We start from the raw sequence: 12,073 nt of genomic DNA on the forward strand, positions 1-12,073 counted from the left end.
ATGTTTGTAAAATTAATAACTGGTTCGATAGAAGGTAATTCGGTTTTAAGAAAGGTTATTCCACTGAAGCTCTACTTGTAGGATTCCAGCAAGATATAGCAGATATTTTGGATTCTGGAAGTCAAATGGACTGTATCGCGATTGACCTGTCTAAAGCATTTGATAGGGTGGATCATGGGAGACTACTGGCAAAAATGAGTGCAATTGGACTAGACAAAAGAGAGACTGACTGGGTTGCTATATTTCTAGAAAATAGATCTCAGAGAATTAGAGTAGGCAAAGCTTTATCTGACCCTGTAATAATTAAGAGGGGAATTCCTCAAGGCAGTACTATTGGACCTTTGTTTTCTTATATACATAAATGATACGAGTAAAGGAGTGGAATCGGAGGTAAGGCTTTTTGCGGATGATGTTATTCTCTATAGAGTGATAAATATGTTACAAGATTGTGAGCAACTGCAACGTGACCTCGAAAATGTTGTGAGATGGACAGCAGGCAATGGTATGTTGATAAACGGGGTTAAAAGTCAGGTTGTGAGTTTCACAAATAGGAAAAGTTCTCTCAGTTTTAATTACTGCATTGATGAGGTGAAGTTCTATTTGGGGACCACTGTAAGTACCTAGGTGTTAATATAAGGAAAGATCTTCATTGGGGTAGGGCCTAATCATATAAATGTCATTGTAAATAAAGGGTACAGATCTCATCTCCGCACATGGTTATGAGGGTATTTTGGGGGTTGCAGTAAGGATGTAAAGGAGAGGGCATATAAATCTCTAGTAAGACCCCAACTAGAGTATGGTTCCAGTGTACGAGACCCTCACCAGGATTACCTGATTCAGAAACTTGAAAAAATCCAAAGAAGAGCAGCTCGATTTGTTCTGGGTTATTTGCGACAAAAGACTTGAGAGAAAGGAGACGAGTTGCTCGACAGAGCTGTCAGTGGAGAGATGGCATGGAATGACATTAGTAGACAAATAAGTTTGAGTGGTATCTTCAAAAGTAGGAAAGATCACAATATGAAGATAAAGTTGGAATTCAAGAGGACAAATTGGGACAAATATTCTTTTATAGGAAAGGGAGTTAGGGATTGGAATAACTTACCAAAGATAATGTTCAATAGATTTCCAGCTTCTTTGCAATCATTTAAAAAAAGAGTAGGAAAACAATAGATAGGGAATCTGCCACCTGGACGACTGCCCTAAATGGAGATCAGTGGTGATTGATTGACTGATAGATAAATATTGAGAAAATGTGGACAGATGTAAAGAAGCATACACAGAAAAATTGGCTCAACCCCTCTTCAAGACAGTCAGACAATTTGTGAAAGCTTGTCCAGGATGCCTGGAATGCCAGGGCTGAAAAACGTAGTTATTTTAAAACCCGACTGCAAGATTTTTTGTTTCACAGTTGGCTTTACACATCACTGACACAGATAGGTCTGACAGCAGAGATGGGATAGGAAAGAGCTGGAGTGGGAAGGAAGCAAATGAGGCCTTGATTAAGTTACAGCCCAGCACTTGCCGGTTGTGAAAACGGGAAACCATGGAAAACCATATCCAGGGCTGCCAACAATGGGGTTCGAATCCACTATATCCCAAAAGCAAGGTGTTGGCTATGTGACCCAAACCACACAGGCACCTGCTCAGTGACTGCAAGACGCGATCGAGCTGCGAGAATGATGGACTAAAATTTTAATTGTGGATTTTTTATTTATTTTTTTAAGTTTGAGTTGTTGGATTTTTCTGACAGATGACAGTAAGATTTTTTTGGTTTTATGCCATGACAGAGAGCTTTATTCAGAATAAAATATTTTATTCTTCCTATTCGCAGCCATAATGTGATAAGATACAATGACGAAGTCATGGCATAATAAATGCATTAACGTGGTGTTAATTAATAAAACAGTCATAAAAGAGGCAAGAGCAATTATATTTTGTCTCTCAAAGATGTAAAAAGCAATTCTCAAACACAAACTACTGAATGCCAGTCCACAATTTTACTACTACTTCACAATAGTAACATTCAGAACTCACCCATTATAACTACAGATACCAGGACATGTTAGACCGTGGTCCATCAAGTAACACTGCCTGTCTCCAAATAGTAGCGATGAAGGCACTCGAAGGGAATTTATACTAGAGAGTGGCCACTTTTATTTTTGCCAGCTGCACACGTGTAAATTATCGATGTTTGAAATTATGTGATTTTTCCATGTCACAGATGAAAAAGTTCATCATACCTCTCAAACCACATCTGAACACAGAACTTCCTTATTAATGGGGAAGTAGATGATGATATTCATGAAATTCGTATCAGAAATGGACTTATTGGAAGAACTCTTATGCTTAATGAAATCACCATGTTTACAAATTTTATACATACTTCACTCTGATAATGGAAGAGAATCTTGCAATAGTTATATTCTATGAAAAATCTGTAAAAAAAGTATTAATGGGAAATTATTCTATTATAAGAGCTAATACTATATAGAATGAGGCAATCAAAATATTTAGCTTGGATACCATAAAACAATCAATCAATCAATCAATCAATCTTTAAATTTTATGCAATTGTGAATCTAGTGATTCTTACCCATTTTATATGGAATCTAAGCAACTGAGATGTAGCTTATTTTTATAGTCCCTCGTCCAAAAAAAAAAAAAAAAAAAAAAAGTAAATGCTCAGGACTGAAATTCATTCTAAGCCAATCAGCCCGGCACCAATGACGTCTGTTGTTCATAACTTTGTTTGAAATATTTCCTTTTATACAGAGATGATTTTCAAGATAGTCGTTCCATCTGTCCAATTTTCCATTCTTCTCTGCAATGATTACACTGTAGAAATGTTGCCCCGGTTTCTGACCCAGCCTTCCCAAGTAATTTCCAAAGCCACAACAAAAATTCCTTTTGCAATCCACTATTACACAAGTATGAAGGATGAGTTCTCCACCTAAGAAATTGATTAGGTGGGGAACTCATCCTTCATACTAGTGTACTTGAACTATCAATATGAACTATGAAGCTAATAGATTATAGAATCCACTATTATTTGTTTTGGCTCTATTATTTCCTGTTTGGAACAATTTTTGATACCATACCATACATCATACAAGTTTCCTTGACTACAGCATTCCACCAAAAGGTGTGTTTATTTTCCTTCTTTACACCTTATCGTTTCAAGATTTCCCCTGGCATATCTGTAACAGCAACCCTGTATGCTGCTCAATGCTATGTCTGTCTGTTAGGTCATCAGCCCAGAGGATGGTTGGATCCTCAGATAGCACTACCAAAGGTTATGCGTATGCGGTTATAAGGAAACCCCAAAAACCAATGGCAGCACCAAAATGAGGCGTACTAGGCAAGATGAGGAGTGAGATAGTTTGCCATTGCTTTCCTCACTGGGTCAGAAAGTACTATTGCAGCATGACTGACCCTATGAGCAGCACCTTTCATAACACTCAAATGCACTAGTCATGCTCTGAATACCATTACTCAGCACTACCCATACCCCAGCAACTTCCATATTGTCACAGCCATGGATGTTGACTGGGACTTCGGTGGAAGCTACACTTAACTCTGGCCTGTGCCAAGAGATGGATGCAAAAGTACTGTATCCATCAAGAAATGACAGCAGACAGTCTCAATGCTATATCGCTACATATTCAATGGAATCTTTTGGAGATCAGGGGCAATGACCAAGATGCTTCATAATCATTGTTTTTGAAGATCATATCCACATATTTATTTCCTTATCCTAAAGTATTGTATTTTCATTATTATCCACCTGCATGCAGACTTAATTTCTTATAACTTAGGCCTACTAATAGGCTTACAAAGTTTGCTGCAGGTCAGATCATGGTCTTTTCTGCTAGGGGCTTTAAGTCGCACCGACACAGATAGGTCTTATGGCGACAAATGGGATAGGAAAGCCCTAGGAGTTGGAAGGAAGCGGCCGTGGCCTTAATTAAGGTACAGCCCCAGCATTTGCCTGGTGTGAAAATGGGAAACCACGGAAAAACAGTTTCAGGGCTGCCGATAGTGGGATTCGAACCTACTATCTCCCGGATGCAAGCTCACAGCCGCGCGCCTCTACACGCACGGCCAGAGATCATGGTCTGTATCATACAATAATCTATGGAATTGCCTATGCATTGCTTATAGATTTTCTGAATTGGAAGTCTATTATTTATCTGGTATTCCTACCTTCCCATGAGAAATAGTGAATATTCCAATTTTTGAAGGATAAAATTAGCAGCTGCTAACCCCACACTAGTAAAGGAATCCAATAAATGTTTGCCCTGCATATTTACCTCCTCATCCTCTTCAGTTTTATTTCCAATATTTACTACCAGTATATCATTCAATGTCTCCTTGCCTGCTACTTCACATGGTGAATGCACAGAATTAACTACATTTTAAATTAAACCACCACCAAATCCTATTTTTTTTTTCCTAGGGGCTTTACGTCGCGCCGACACAGATAGGTCTTATGGCGACGATGGGATAGGAAAGGCCTAGGAGTTGGAAGGAAGCGGCCGTGGCCTTAAGTAAGGTACAGCCCCAGCATTTGCCTGGTGTGAAAATGGGAAACCACGGAAAACCATTTTCAGGGCTGCCGATAGTGGGATTCGAACCTACTATCTCCCGGATGCAAGCTCACAGCCGCGCGCCTCTACGCGCACGGCCAACTCGCCCGGTACCACCAAATCCACCCATATCATTTGTTCATTTACATTCCTACTAGACGCTATGTTGTGTGCTATGGTTTTGCTAATGAAAAATCATACTTAAGACCCTGCCCTTCCTCAATCAATCAATCAATCAATCAATCAATACTGATCTGCATTTAGGGCAGTCGCCCAGGTGGCAGATTCCCTATCTGTTGCTTACCTAGCCTTTTCCTAAATGATTTCAAAGAAATCGGAAATTTATTGAACATCTCCCTTGGTAAGTTATTCCAATCCCTAACTCCCCTTCCCAGTTTGTCCTCTTGAATTCCAACTTTATCTTCATATTGTGATCTTTCCTACTTTTATAAACGCCATTCAAACTTATTTGTCTACTAATGTCATTCCACGCCATCCCTCCGCTGACAGCTCGGAACATACCACTTATGATGAGCCCAGCCTAGCACACGGGGGCGAAACGCTGGCAAACAGGAATGAGTTAGCTGGAAAATTTATAATGTCCAATAACGGACCATTTATATTGGTATTACATACCACTTAGTCGAGCAGCTCTTCTTCTTTCTCTCAATTCTTCCCAACCCAAACATTGCAACATTTTTGTACGCTACTCTTTTGTCGGAAATCACTCAGAACAAATCGAGCTGCTTTCCTTTGGATTTTTTTCTAGTTCTTGAATCAGGTAATCCTGGTGAGGGTCCCATACACTGGAACCATACTCCAGTTGGGGTCTTACCAGAGACTTATATGCACTCTCCCAATCACATTTCTTTCCATGTCGTTTTCCACATAGCTGACTATCCTATCAAATAATTCCGAATCCGCGTCAGTGCTACCCTTTCCCGATCTGTACACTCCAAATATATCAAGTTGCCTATTATCTTTAGAAATGAGCCTTACACCTAGAATTTCATGTGTCTCATCTTTAACTTTTTCGTAGCTTACAAATTCTTCTTTCACCAGAATGAACACTAACCCTCCCACCCTTCCTATCCTATCTCTACGATACACACTCCAGTGACGTGAGAAAATTTCTGCATCCATTATATCATTTCTCAGCCATGATTCAACTCCTATTACAATATCTGGTAAATATATATCTATTAAATTACTTAATTCTATTCCTTTCCTTACAATACTTCTACAGTTCAACACTAACAATTTTATGTCATCCCTACTTGATTTCCAGTTCCCTGTTCCCTTATCACCGCTCCCTAGGCCATCCTGTTTCCCTGAATGTACCTCCCTATTACCCTTCCAAACAAATTTCCTAACTTATACGTACCACTGCGGTTTAAATGAAGGCCATCTGAGCGCAGATCTCTATCTCCTACCCACCTACTACGATCTAGAAATTTCACTCCCAGTTTCCCACATACCCACTCCATAGTCTCATTTACATTTCCTGTTAGAATACCTGTTACTGATACTGATACTTTATTATTTTTCCCTAGATCTACAGTAACAATTACCCATTTGATCCGGTTAGAATACCTGTTAAGATTACCTTTTTAATCTCTGCTTCCATTACCTGAATATCATAAATTTCTAACATGTCCAGATGCATCCTTTTTGCCTACTCGCCCAGTTTTACTTTCATTCATCTACAAGCCCCATCAATACTGATATCTCATCAAATTAAATTTACCACGCTGTTTCCAAGGAGCGATTTTTATTGCTAACAGTTTTATGTTGCAGATACACCTAAACCTACAGTTTACTGGAAATGTCAGGCTGGAAATGGTAATGGCTGTGGGCTTAATTCATGTACAACCCTGGCAATTGCCTAGTGTGAAAACAGGAAACCACAGAAAACAGTCTACAAGGCTGTTGATCCCATGGTTCGAACCCACCATCTATCGAATGCAAGCCTACAGCTACACTGTCCATATTTCATAGCTAGGTCCCAAGGAGTCCATCATTTGTTAAATGGAAGAAAAACTCCATCACACCCATACATCTAAAGTTTCATAAAAACACAGTGATCATGGTTGATATATTTATCTAAAACAGACCCAGTGATAACAGTTTAAAGGTTATAGTTCTATATTTATAAAAACAGTAAGAGCAATAACATTATTATTTACTCTGGCCTGTGCCAAGAGATGGATGCAAAAGTACTGTTTCCATCAAGAAATGACAGCAGGCAGTCTCAATGATATATCGCTACATATTCAATGGAATCTTCTGGAGATCAGGGGCAATGACCAAGATGTACATATACAGTACAATATATGTCACTGAACATCAATGTTTTGCATATAACCTTTATTTCCAATCAAGAGCAGAAACTTGTCAGAAGCACATGCTAATAAAATCAAATCAAATGAATATCTATGCTTCTTTAACAAAAGCTCCATAGACATGATTAAATGAATCTGTCAATGTTTACACTCAGATTCTGCGACTGAGTTTTTAACAAATTTGGCAGCAGCATTACAAGTTTTGCTTCAGATGCCATAAGCTGTAAAGTAACGTCAATATTTTCAATGTAGATTGCAACAGAATCATGCATTTCTGGGTTTGTAAAATGTATCACATAGGTAAGTTACATATAAATTGGGGTCTAGATTCTGTTTATATTCTTGAACTAATATGCAGAAAATTCCTGTAAACTGATGAAAACCAACCAGATTATGAATTAGATTTCAGCAAGCACAGCTACAGGCATGTGCCAATAACCGTGTTAAGAAACTGTAATAAGAAGTAAAAGCTAGATAGTAAACAGAAGAACTTGTAACTTTTAGAAGCTCTAGACTACTGGTAGTTTTGTAACACCATCGCAAGAACTGTTACAGCGAATTTTGCACGGAAAGTATCATAGTAGAATGATATGCACATTAATACAAGAAACCTGCCCATGAAAGAAATAATGAACGTACAAAGCAGTTTCACCTGAAAATCAAACGAAATACTGCTGCGACATCGACAATCTGGTGCGATTTCCAACGATCTCCCGTCTCATTTCTAGGAAAATGCCAAGATACACATTTCGGGGCACCATTCATAATTCCTGATACACATGCTAATAAAGACACCATAAACACACACATGTTAACTAGACATAAATTCACGAACACTAAATGAGTGGGGCCGGCAGACATAATTTCCCCTAGACTTTAGAATGGCACTGCACAAGATTCGTTACAAAATAATTAATTTCGTCTAGCCTATGCTTTAGAACATATGGTGTAACGAATGTTTAGTAATAATCCATGTTCTTCCAAGATAAGAATTTATACTATCATTTTTATATCAGAGTACGGTGTCGGATAAACGTACCGTAATGAATGAAAAATAATCAACTTACGAGCTACTTTTAAATAGTTGAATTGCTAACACACGGCTTCGGCACATCAGTCATATTGACAAAACACTGACAGGCAAGTCATTTAAAGCCGTGCAAGAATCCCGGGTGACTGCGTGATAAATAAGATACTTTATTATACAGTACAATGACGTGGGGAGAGACAGAGAGGAACTACAGGTGGGAAGCTTGAAAAGCAAAACACTCATTACACATCCATACGAACGGTAATTTTAATCTCTCGAACAAATTAAATTGTACTTTCATATGACTACACACCCAAGAAATTCTGAGACGTCTAATTACGTTTAAATGAATACTATTCTTGCTATTTCCGCAATTCAATACCTGTACACTACTTCAACATTACAGCTAGCATGCTGGTCGTTGGTCTTCTTCTTCTTCTCCTTGATACTTGATTGGGCTCAGTATTTAACTAACACCCAGTTTCAATACTGTATGCATTACAACTTAGGTTCCAGTGCTAATGTCTCGTGCGTCGGACGGTCCCGAAAACACGGTAAATATATGTGTTAAAAGTGATAAAAGACTAGCTTACATACTTAGGAAGTGCCTGTTAACAACAGAGAAGAAAAGTGACGGAAGAAAAACAACCGAAAATCCCGTAAGTATGCGAAAATCGAGAAGATCAATACTCGTAAAACTGGCGAAATTCTAACCTCAAACATGTAAGTTGCACGCTGGAGCTACATGCCGATGTGTTGAACAACGAAACCACTAGATCGCAACGCTGCCAACGCAGGCTGCAGAGAACACAAATTCACATCTCCTGTTACAAGTGCGACAAGACTTTCTAGCGCAACACACACGGGGATCTCCCATCTCATGTAACAGATGCAGTTAGACAACCTAGAACCCATAGAGGGGGAACTCCCACCAGATGCCACGAGTGCAACAAGACGTTCTACCATCGCACAGGGGTGAAGTATTAACTTAATGCGACAAATGCGACTGGACATTTAGCACCACACAGAAGAGATACGCCCATCTTATGCTACAAATGCGACAACGTGTAGAAGTCATGGCGGAAGAAATGGAAGTGCAAGCAAAAAGCGCTCTACAAAAACTAAGAAATATAGCTGAAACGGGAGGATATATGAAGAAGGACACCAAAGACAACATTCTGAACGCAGTGAGTACTATAACAGAATATATAAAAGCAATAGAGGAAGAAGTGAAGCCAGGAAATAGCGTGGATATTTTCGAAGCAAATACAACAGTAGAGGTTAGAAAACATCACATTGACTTGGAAGAAGAAGAAGGGGACGAAAGCAGCAGCGCGAGACAGGTGGCACCATCTATAGACGCAACAACAGAAACACGAGGGGAAGACAACCAGGCAAAGGCGCCAACTACCGTACTGGAGAGAGCAGCAATCCGGATGGTAAAGATATAGAGGGCATAGATCGTTCCCAGAAAACATTCGGGGAAACAAATAACATGAGGACATCTCTCGGCCGCATAAATGAAAGTGCAACTGAGAGTCAGAATAGCACACCATCTGCCGATGACGAGGAAAACCACCAAGGAAGAATACAACACGCAGCAAATCCTACATTTCCAATAACACAAGGCAAAAAACGTAATAATGCTATAGTCAAGCAGACGACAATAAATGTCGAGACAGTAAATGAGAAATTAGAAAGCATAATGGAATTCCTGGAAAACAAGCTAGATCAAATAATTGACCAGAAAGTTAACCAAAGTCTAAAAATCAAAATTACAACAGAAATAAACCACGCGGTCAGGACAGCAGAAAATGCATTTGATGAAACAAGCACCAGTACACGCGAAGAGAAGAATCAAATTCGCCAGAGAGAGACAATAAGGGAAACGAGAAACAAATGGAATAACATATCGCCCTTAACCAATCAAAGACAAAATGATGACGGTGAACTAGAAGCGGCAGAAAAAATGGCATGGCTGCCCGTAGGTCGGCTTAAACAGAGCACCACGGCAACAAAGAAAATTCTTGGAAAGGAATGGCATCATAGGATGCATAGAATGTGAAGAACTTCATACACTGGGGGACAGAAAAGCTTTTAAGGTCGGTTTCCCATATATCTTTCTGGAAGATGCACAGAGCGCGGATTTCTGGCCACAGGGAATAAAAGTCAGAAGATTTCGCTTTCGGAGATATGATAGGAGACCAGAGGAAGAACGAGGGATGGAACTTCAGTAAACATCTCACCCAATTGCCAAAGAAGAAGGGACCTTGGTCGAGCACGGAAATAAGTGTATTATTATGGAATATAGAGGGAATAAGAAACGCAAAACCCCACATATCACAGAAGACAATAGACGACACAGATGTTATGATACTGACAGAGACATTCCTCACGGAACCAATGGACTTGCAAGGTTACTATGGTATACACACGCTAGCGACCCCGACGGAAGGAAGACCAGCAGGGATAGTCACAATCTTCATAAAAGGGAAACTGGGAGATATCAAGCGAATCATCAAGGAGGAAAACATGGTCACAATAATCACATCAGAAATTACGATAATAGGAATTTATATTCAGCCAAATACACCTATAGAAAACATAATGGATAAAATATCTATAGCCATAGAACAAACGAAAGCAGAAAGGAACGTTATAATTGTCGGAGATTTTAACTGCAGGATAGACAAAGAAAATATCAAAACTCGCATCCTTCTTGAGACACTGGAAGAAGAAGGCTTCAAAATAGCGAACAAAAAAGAAACACCAACTTACTTTGCACAGAACGGTCATAGCGCCATCGACCTACTATTTTTTAGAGGAGTACAACTACAATTGTGTAAACAAGAAGGCCTATGGAACTCATCGGCAGCACCAATAAGGAAACACATGCCTATAATGGCACGCCTACGCATGGAAATCCAACAAAAGAGGAAGGAAGCAAAAAGACCAAGTATATATACTAGAAAAATCCAGCGGGAAACAGTAGAAGAAAGCGAGGAAAACATCGGGAAAGCTAGAAACCTAATAGAAGAAGAAAGGCTAGAAGAAGCCCTAGCAACAGCCACCAAAGTAATAACGAAAGCTATAATAGTAAAGGAAAGAAAACACGCATAAGCTTGGTTTGACCAAGAGTGTTACAAGGAAAGAAAATCAACTCTAAAGGCCCTGAATACAGCAAAATTATACAGACGCCCAGAAGACTTAGCATATGCAGAGGAAAGGAAAAAAATATAAAGAACTAATAAAAAAGAAAAAAGAAGAATATACAGAGAAACAAGGAAGGAAACAAACCGAGGAAGCAAAATCAGACCCTTACATAGCGCTGAAAAAGAAGACATCAATCGCAACAGAAGAAATTCATATGGAGAACTGGGAACATCATTTCTCGAACATACTGAATAAGGAAGGGCTGAAGCAAGCATATGACATAGAAACAGCAGAACCCGCACATGCTGTGGAGCCAATAACAACGTATGAAATTAGGAAAGCAATACAAGGAGGGAAAAACAAAAATCCGCAGGACCAGACAAAATTTACATGGAACACTTAAAAGATTCACTTGGCGAGATGGAAGAACTGTGGAAAGACCTAATGAACAAATGTATACAGACTGGGAAAATACCAGAGTGACGGAACACAGCGACTCTAAAGATATTGTTCAAAGGAAAAGGGAGCAGAACATCACTAGACTCATTTAGAGGAGTAGCACTAGAAAATGCATCCTTTAAAGTTTTCACGAAGATACTAAATGAAAGATTACTGGAAGCCTTCAGTGGGTACATTCCAGAAAATCAATTCGGTTTTATGAAAGGCAGGAGCACGGTCCAGGCAGTGAAATACCTAATAAATCAGGTAGAAGAAGCCTTAAGACACAAAGGAGGGAAATATCACGCAGTCTTTGTTGATTTCAAGAAGGTATTCGACTCAATCGACTGGCGAAAGCTAATCGAGAAAATGAAATTGACAATCGGCGAGAGAGACCCACTAGTGAGAATAGTTGAAGCATGTCTACAGAGGAACATAATCCGAATAAACAACAACGTAGAAATTTCTGAAGACATAATACAGACGAACGGAGTTATGCAAGGGGATCCCATGAGTCCCACACT

At 39.3% G+C, this 12,073-nt stretch overlaps 1 protein-coding gene across 10 annotated transcripts in view; it reads right to left on the reverse strand.

Moving 5' to 3' along the window:
* LOC136863993 (glutamine amidotransferase-like class 1 domain-containing protein 1) overlaps window positions 1-12,073 on the reverse strand; it is a 717,178-nt gene that overhangs the window by 347,515 nt on the left and 357,590 nt on the right. For 5 of the 10 annotated variants that reach the window (XM_067140482.2, XM_067140480.2, XM_067140481.2 and 2 more), the window contains exon 1: window positions 7,996-8,140. The exons of 1 other annotated variant lie outside the window; for it this stretch is intronic. The gene's annotated coding sequence lies outside the window, so the exon portion shown is untranslated. Of the gene's footprint in view, window positions 1-7,567; window positions 7,653-7,995; window positions 8,141-8,271; window positions 8,395-12,073 lie in introns of those variants that run through there. 4 more of the 10 variants (XM_068226127.1, XM_067140475.2, XM_067140473.2 and 1 more) reach the window with 4 other exon arrangements.

Source organism: Anabrus simplex, chromosome 2 (assembly GCF_040414725.1).
Source record: "Anabrus simplex isolate iqAnaSimp1 chromosome 2, ASM4041472v1, whole genome shotgun sequence".
Taxonomy (NCBI): domain Eukaryota; kingdom Metazoa; phylum Arthropoda; class Insecta; order Orthoptera; family Tettigoniidae; genus Anabrus; species Anabrus simplex.